Source organism: Pongo abelii, chromosome 3 (genome assembly GCF_028885655.2).
Source record: "Pongo abelii isolate AG06213 chromosome 3, NHGRI_mPonAbe1-v2.0_pri, whole genome shotgun sequence".
Taxonomy (NCBI): Eukaryota; Metazoa; Chordata; class Mammalia; order Primates; family Hominidae; genus Pongo; species Pongo abelii.
Window position 1 is genome coordinate 208,847,883 of NC_071988.2, and position 8,455 is coordinate 208,856,337.

Below are 8,455 nucleotides of genomic sequence, written 5' to 3' on the forward strand. Positions count from 1 at the left end.
ATATTTCTTCATAGTAACACAAAAACAAATGAAGACAATGAATGACTCTAATTTTAAAAATGCTCTCTGAAATGGACCTATGTCAACAATTAAAAAGAACTCAGTATTTCTAAATTTAAGTTTAAACCAGGATAAGTGCATCACTTTAAGGAGGTAAAATGTATATATCCTTAATCTTAATTTTATAGGGTCCCATCGTCTCCAGGCGATCCCTAAACTAGATTTGTGTCCACAGTTCTTTTTCCAATAAACCTTGTTAAACTGAAATAAAATAAAGAGCTAACATAAAGGATAATCACAATAAAGGCATCATTCCTCAGAAGGTCACCAGATCGCTCCTGCTTGGAGTCTTGGCTTACCTGTTACCCTTTCTGAAAACTTCCATTTCATGTTAGCCTACATACTTCATACTGTGAACAAAATGCAGTTTCAGTCAAATGAATTCCTTATTCTATTTCTGTTATCTCACTAAACTATAAACCCCTGGAATGAGGAGAAAATGTCTTCTTTGCTTCTATGTCTCTACCACCTAGCTCAGCCTGGCTATAAATAGTTCATATTTCTTAAAATTTTGCTAAATGTGTAGTTTTAAACCCAATACAGTTCTTCTGTTTATTTTTTAACCTCTGATTAAAAACGTTAAATGATATCATAGATTCAAGTACACTTATCGCTGAAAAGATTCAAAACACGATGCTAAATGAGTAGCAAAAATGAAGATGTTTTCAAGGGATAAAATAATTTTTTCTAAATCAAATTATGCACTTTTTTGCATTTCTTTACTCAAAAGTGAAGATGCTTTTAAATGTTTATTATCAATAATTCTCAGAAAGAAAATGTTTTCTTGTCTTGCATTCTTGTTAGCTTATTCATCAATGTTTATTCCACCAATATGAGCACACGTGGTTTTTAAATTCCTTTATCATCAGAAAAGGTTATATTGAGATAATGAGTCTTGGTAGAAAAGAGTCCTCCTGAAATGCCAGCAGCCCATTAGGATTTCTTACTTAATAACTTTAGCAATCACTAATACTTTCAACAGTCCTTAATGACCTTTCAGTTTCTATGGACAGTTTTGGAGTAGGGCAGATGCTTATGATATGGTTATCACAGGAAAATTGGTGTATTTTTAAGATTCTGGGAGAAAATTTTCTGACAGAAGACATTTCTTTCAAGAGCTTCTGAAGAGCACCTATTCTTGTGTGCGCCATTGTGGTACTTAAATTGAGTTCTTAGATTCTCACCTTTAAAGGGAGTAATACCTTTGTTGAAATTATTATTTATTTTGCTCCACTTTTTTTCTCTCATTTGTAATCAGGAAAAATACTGGTTAGGTGGATTAAAAGTTACAGCAGTCTACACACATTTCTGAAAACTTCATCAACTCATAGCCAAATATTTTTTCCAGTTTTCAGGGATGGCATTTCTCCTTAGAATCCAAATAACAATAAACAAAACGCCGATTCTGTAGGCAACAGGCAGGCCATTTTACAGCCCAGGAACCTTCCAAACATAATTCCTGTGAATTTTGAAGGCTGCCTATGTCATGTACAAATCCATCCTCTTGACTGTCTTTCCTATGAGTGCGGGTGCTTTAAAACTCAGTTCAGGAGCTTGGTCGGCCCCTTCGTGTCTGATTGGTGGGCGCCTATGGCTTGATCAAAAGTGCTCAAAGCAGAACAAGAATTTCTGTTTTCATTTCCCCCTACTTTTTTTCCTACTGATTTGGATTGAATGAATTTCCATTATTTCTTTGGCTGTTATTGCTGTTGTTTTATTACGCTTTTTTTTTTTTTGTCTAGTAGTTACCGTCAAATTCTCTAATATACATTTTATATTTTCTATTGGTTTATAGAATTCAGGTCCAAAAAGTTAAGAGGAAAAGTTTAACATGTTTAAATTAAAATAATCTGAAATTTTCATTGATGATTATTAATTTTAAAAGTATGCATCAGCAATTATTTAGACATTATTATGTTTATTGGTCTTTTTCTGTTACAAAAAGTCTAGCACCTCCCTGCATCCCCCTACCCCGCACCCCCATTCTCTCCCCATGTGATCTGCCCACACTAGCTCCCCTTCCACCACGAACAGAGGAGGCTTGAGGCCCTCACCAGATGCATATGCTGGCACCATGCTGCTTTTACAGCCTGCAGAATCATAAGCCGCGTAAGCCTCTTTTCTTTAAAATTACCCAGTCTCAGATTTTTTTTTTTTAATTATACTTTAAGTTCTAGGGTACATGTGCACAATGTGCAGGTTTGTTACATACGTATACATGTGCCATGCTGGTGTGCTGCACCCATTAACTCATCATTTACATTAGGCATTTCTCCTAATGCTATCTCTCCCCCATCCCCACACCCCACAACAGGCCCTGGTGTGTGATGTTCCCCTTCCTGTGTCCATGTGTTCTCATTGTTCAATTCCCATCTATGAGTGAGAATATGCGGTGTTTGGTTTTTTGCCCTTGCGATAGTTTGCTGAGAATGATGGTTTCCAGCTTCATCCATGTCCCTACAAAGGACATGAACTCATCATTTTTCATGGCTGCATAGTATTCCATGGTGTATATGTGCCACATTTTCTTAATCCAGTCTATCATTGTTGGACATTTGGCTTGGTTCCAAGTCTTTACTATTGTGAGTAGTGCCGCAATAAACATACGTGTGCATGTGTCTTTATAGTAGCATGATTTATAATCCTTTGGGTAAAACACCAAAAGCAATGGCAACAAAAGCCAACATTGACAAATGGGATCTAATTAAACTAAAGAGTCTCAGATATTTCTTTATAGTAACACAACAACAGACGAAGACAATGAATGACTCTAATCTGATTCAGTCTTGGTAGGTCATATGTTTCCAGAAATGTGTTCACTTCATCTAGGCCATTCAATTTGTTGATGCACAATTTTTCACATTACTCTCCTATAAGCCCTTTTAATTTTGTTAAATTGGTTATAACATCCCCTCTTTCACTTTCAATTTTAGTTACTTGAGTCTTCTCTCTTTGTATCTTAGTCATTCTAGCTAAAAGTTTCAATTTTGTTGATCTTTTTGAAAAATCAACTCAGTTTCATTGATTTTTCTCTATTGTTTTCTATTCTCTAGTTTATTTCTGACCTAATCCTTATTATTTCCCTCTTCTGCTAGCTTTGAGTTTAGTTTGTTCGTTTTCTATTCCTTCGAGGTGTGAGTTTAGGTTGTTGATTTGAGATCTTTCTTCTTTTTTACTGTAGGTATGTACAGCTACAAATTTCCTTCTCAGCACCGTTTTCACAGCATCCCAGAAGTTTTGGTATGTTGTTTTCATTTTTATTTGTCTCAAACTATTTTCTAATTTTCCTGTGATTTCTTCTTTGACCTACTGTTTAACAGTGTGCTAATTTCCACATATTTGCATATTTTCCAGTGTTCCTTTGCCACTGATTTCTAGTTTCATGCCACTGTGGTTGGAAAGGATACTTTGTATTATTATTTTAACCTTTTTAAATTTATTAAGACTTGTTTTATGGCCGAATGTGTGGTTTATCCTGAAGAATGTTCCATGTGGACCTGAGAAAACTGTGCATCTGCTGTTGCTGAGTTCCACGTGTTTCTTAAATAGAGGAGACTGTCCTATCAATGTCGTTAATATATCTTTACAGATTTATGTCTTTAATCCATCTCTATTTTGTATGTGGTCAGAAGAAGGAATCCAACTTAATTTTTTATAGAGTTAGTCAGTTTTTCCAACATTATCCAAAAAAATAAATAAATGACACTTATCTTCAATCATTAAAATGAAGTCCCACCCGTAACCTACACCGAGTTCCTTTTCATACATGTACTTGCATTTTTCCTCTGTATTATATAATTTCTAAAAGCACAGTTTGTCTTAAACAAACCCATTCATTACAAAGTAATTGACATGACTCTTAATCTTTGCTCCCCCCTCTATCTTTTTTTCTTTCAAATACGTGTTAGAGTGGTTTCTTTGTGCTAAAGATTTGGGTAAAGTTTGGATTTTGCTGATTGTCTCCTGCGATGTTGTCTAGTATGCTTTCTTGATCCCTGCATTTCCTGAAAATTTCTAGTTAAATCAGATTCAGGTTTGAGTTTTGGGAAGGGGAGACTACTTCCTAGATAGTGGTGTGTATTTGCATCTAGCTGTCTCTTTTGCTGATGTTAGCAGCTGCACTGCATTCTAATTAGGTGTGTTCTGTCCCCTTCCTGCTACATGGGAAGCACTTGGGACAATACATGCTGTGTTCATCACTTTCTCCCCACCACCAAGCGCCGTTTCTGGAAAACCAAGGGATCCAATATTATCTAAATTTTTAGTGAATACAGGAGCTCATGGTTCAGACTTATCTCTTCTACTAACTCTAACGATCATTGACAAGATGCTTAATTTTTGTGAATCTTATTTTCACAGTCTGTAAAATGAAGGGATTGGCATTAGCATGGCCCCTAATGTCCGTTGAATGATTCTACAACATGGTCATGCAAAGGTCAAGAAGAGAGGCTGGCTTTTTCCTCCAGAAGAATTCCATCCCATGCATATATACTGACCAAGAAATGTTTTCTTGGGGGACTTCTTTGTTTTTCTTTTTGCAGAAACACATTTGATTTGTGCAACAAATCTGTACTTAGAATAGAATAGCATTTGTTGGTTACATATATCAAAATAAAGCAATGGTCAATTATGTTCAGTTCCATTCCATGATGGACTAGAATATAACAATATAATATATATTATAATGTAGGTATGCACATGAATACATATGAATAACTAATTTAACTTCTGCTGAGAAAAATGCCAAAACCAAAGAGACAGGCCTATTGTCTATAAACAAATGCATATATTAAGTAATTATAAAACCACCCTCCATCTTTCTTGTTGTTGCTGTTGTTTTAGAAACACGGTTGTGCTCTCTGGCCCAGGCTGGAGTGCAGTGGTGCAATCATAGCTCACTGCAGCTCAAACTCCTGGGCTCAAACAATCCTCCGACCTTAGCCTCCTGCGTAGCCGGGACTGTAGGTGCATCTCATCTTTACTGGCTAACTTTCTACTTTTTAAGAGACAGGGTCTTGTTGTTGTCCAGGCTGGTCTGAAATTCCTGGCCTCAAGAGATCCTTCCACCTGAGCCGCCTAAGTCATTGGGATTACAGGCATGAGCCACCACACCCAGCAACCTTCCATTCTTAACCAACTTTTGTTTAATTTCCAACAAATAACAGGAAAAACAAACTGTCCACCTTGAAAATAATGACATAAAATCATATTCATCTTTTTCCATATATACACATGTGTACACATATACACATATAACTTTTATTAAAACAAATATACACAAGCAAAGATCCCATTAAAGTTCATCCTTGGCAGTAACAAGGTACAGATATGAGTAAAAAGTAGTAAAAACATGCAAGTTTACTACATCATGGGCTATGTTTTCAAAAATACAAAATTAAATCATTTTTGGAAAAACAAGCTTCCTCAACTTTTATTAAAATTTATATCCAGACTGCAAGAAAATAGTTATCAGTATAAAACAATATCAGAACTCAAGTTAACATCTTATCTTTAACTACTTTGAGTTTTCTAAACATTGTCTAAGCAAACACTTATTCTATAGCACAATGGGCAGAGAGTTAATGAAGATACAATTTTCTAGGCAGAAATCAGTTACGTTCTACTATGCAAACCAAACAGTTGAATTGATTCTTACTCTTGTAACGTAAGCATTGAGGCTCATCCAGTATTTATTAGAATAGTGCTTGGTGGATAATCACTAGTCCCTTTGTGCACCAAAACTGAAGAGTTCTTAGACGCTTGTTGAACAACATCATAGAAAGAGAAGGTACCACTCTTTTTTTATTCTAAGCAATTTTCTCTACTTCTTAGCAAACTAGACACATCTGCTTCACACACTGAAACATAACAGTTCTATCAGAAATTAGAGCACCAGATTATCACAATAAAAGGACAAAGACAAGTGTCTCCTTTCTAAAAGCAATGGTAATCAATCGGTTTTAAAACAGCCACGTTCATCGTATTCTCCTGTAATCGGAACACAGAAATGTGTCCTCATAATCAAGGTACTCTTTTCTAGGAACATAGCATTACTTCATTATTACTAACAACACAGCACAGCACCTAAATAATCTTTTATCTCTTCAAAGCTGTAGAGGCTGTTCATATTCCCTAAGATCAATAACATTACAATTGAAAAAAAAAAAAACAGCTAGCTGGCTAAAACACACACTATGCACACACACGCACACAGACACACAACCATACACAAACCATACATGTTCTCTCATGTTAAACTCTGTAACAGTAAAAAACACTCCTAAATAGTTGTTTCTATTAAACTGTTTCTGTTCCAGAGAAGAAAAATACAATAATATATATGATTAGGGGTCATGATTCTAAAATCATTAACTTTGTATATTTTTTTATGATTTTGGTTCCATCCATTTAAATTTTCCTTTACTACTTTCAAACAAGGTGGCCGCACACTCGACTCCATTGTTCTTCTGGGGGTAGACAAGTGTGAGGTGACCCCAGTTAGGGATGCCCCAACAGGCATTAAGTTGACAGCACAAGAGCTTCAATCACAACCCTCTAAACACTGCAACCATCACAACAGTCTCTTGGTACTCATTTAGTGTATCACTAAATGTTTCACTTAGTGTATTACTAAATGTTTACCTTGTTAAGGATGATTACATTATGTGGATACTAAGACTTTGGTTAGATATCTCTACCTTTCAGCCTTTGTCTGTATTTTACAAATTTAGTTTACATTCCATCTTTGGTCTTCTAAAAGACCTTTGGTAAAATAAGTACACACTTATCAGCAACATAAGTACTGGACACAAGTAAAATCACTTTCATTTATTCCCTAAATTCTCCCCCTACAGGTTCTGGAGATTTCCAAAAACTTGTAATCAACATAGCAAAGTGGGTGCTACCATTGCAAAGATTAGAACACTTTTTGTTTGTTTGTTTGTTTTTGAGACGGAGTTTCGCTCTTGTTGCCCATGCTGGAATGTAGTGGTGCGATCTCGGCTCACTGCAACCTCTGCCTCCCGGGTTCAAGCGATTCTCCTGCCTCAGCCTCCCGAGTAGCCGGGATTACATGTGCCTGATACCACACCCAGCTAATTTTTGTATTTTTAGTAGAGATGGAGTTTCTCCATGTGGGTCAAGCTGGTCTCAAACTCCTGACCTCAGGTGATCCGCCCACCTCGGCCTCCCAAAGTTCTGGTATTACAGGTGTGAGTCACTGCACCTGGCCTAGAGCATTTTTTTACTGTACACAATAACTTTTTTTAATAGAGACGCTTTATTTTCAAGCATAAAAGTAGAAAAAAGTAAAAGGAAGAATGGAACAAGAAATTTTGAAAATTATGTTTTCAAAAGAAAAAGCTGCATATAGATTATGCTCACGTAATTCTCAAATATAATAATTCAGTCCTTTAAGATGACTTAAAAACATATTCCAAATGTGTTTGCTTATTCACAGTGAAATATTTGGTGATGAATCAGAGGTAGTCCAAAAAATGATCAAAATTCATTACCTAACATTCATGTTGAATGTGTTTAAACACTAAGCAATTATGGATTTAATATCTAAGATTGATTATCCTGTCAAATCGCCTCCCAGAATATTTAAAATCAAGTTGCTCTGCTGCTTTGTCAGAAAAATATGTGATTGCTTATGCATGTCAATGATTTACACATACACACATTTGGTAATGAGACATACAATAGAGCAAACTGAAGTTATTCCTTTCCCCAATCTAGAGTACCTATTAACTCTTTAGTTTTAAACAAAGAAAAATCATATATATATATTTTTTTATTGTACTTTAAGTTCTAGGGTACATGTGCACAATGTGCAGGTTTGTTACATATGTATACATGTGCCATGTTGGTGTGCTGCACCCATTAACTTGTCATTTGACATTAGGTATATCTCCTAATGCTATCCCTCCCCCCTCCCCCCACCCCACAACAGTCCCCGGAGTGTGATGTTCCCCTTCCTGTGTCCATGTGTTCTCATTGTTCAATTCCCGCCTATGAGTGAGAACATGCGGTGTTTGGTTTTTTGTCCCTGCAATAGTTTGCTGAGAATGATGGAAAAACCATATTTTATAAGACTATGAAGCTTACAGAATATAGTATATGGAGTATGTCCCAAACTAATCTGTTCCAACAGGTATAAGAAAAATACAACAATATACGTTTAAAAGTTACATTCACTAAAGGCAAAAAAGATAATCCTACATGGTTTAGATTTTCCATAGGAGAATACAATTGAAGCAAGCTCTCCAGTGATAATATTCAAATAATTTATGTAAATTAGAATGGTCAACTGTTTCTGTCTATGCAATCCAACTGGATGTTAGTGTAGGTACTTAAATTATGGAATGCTTATAATTGCACAGGATTCCAGTAA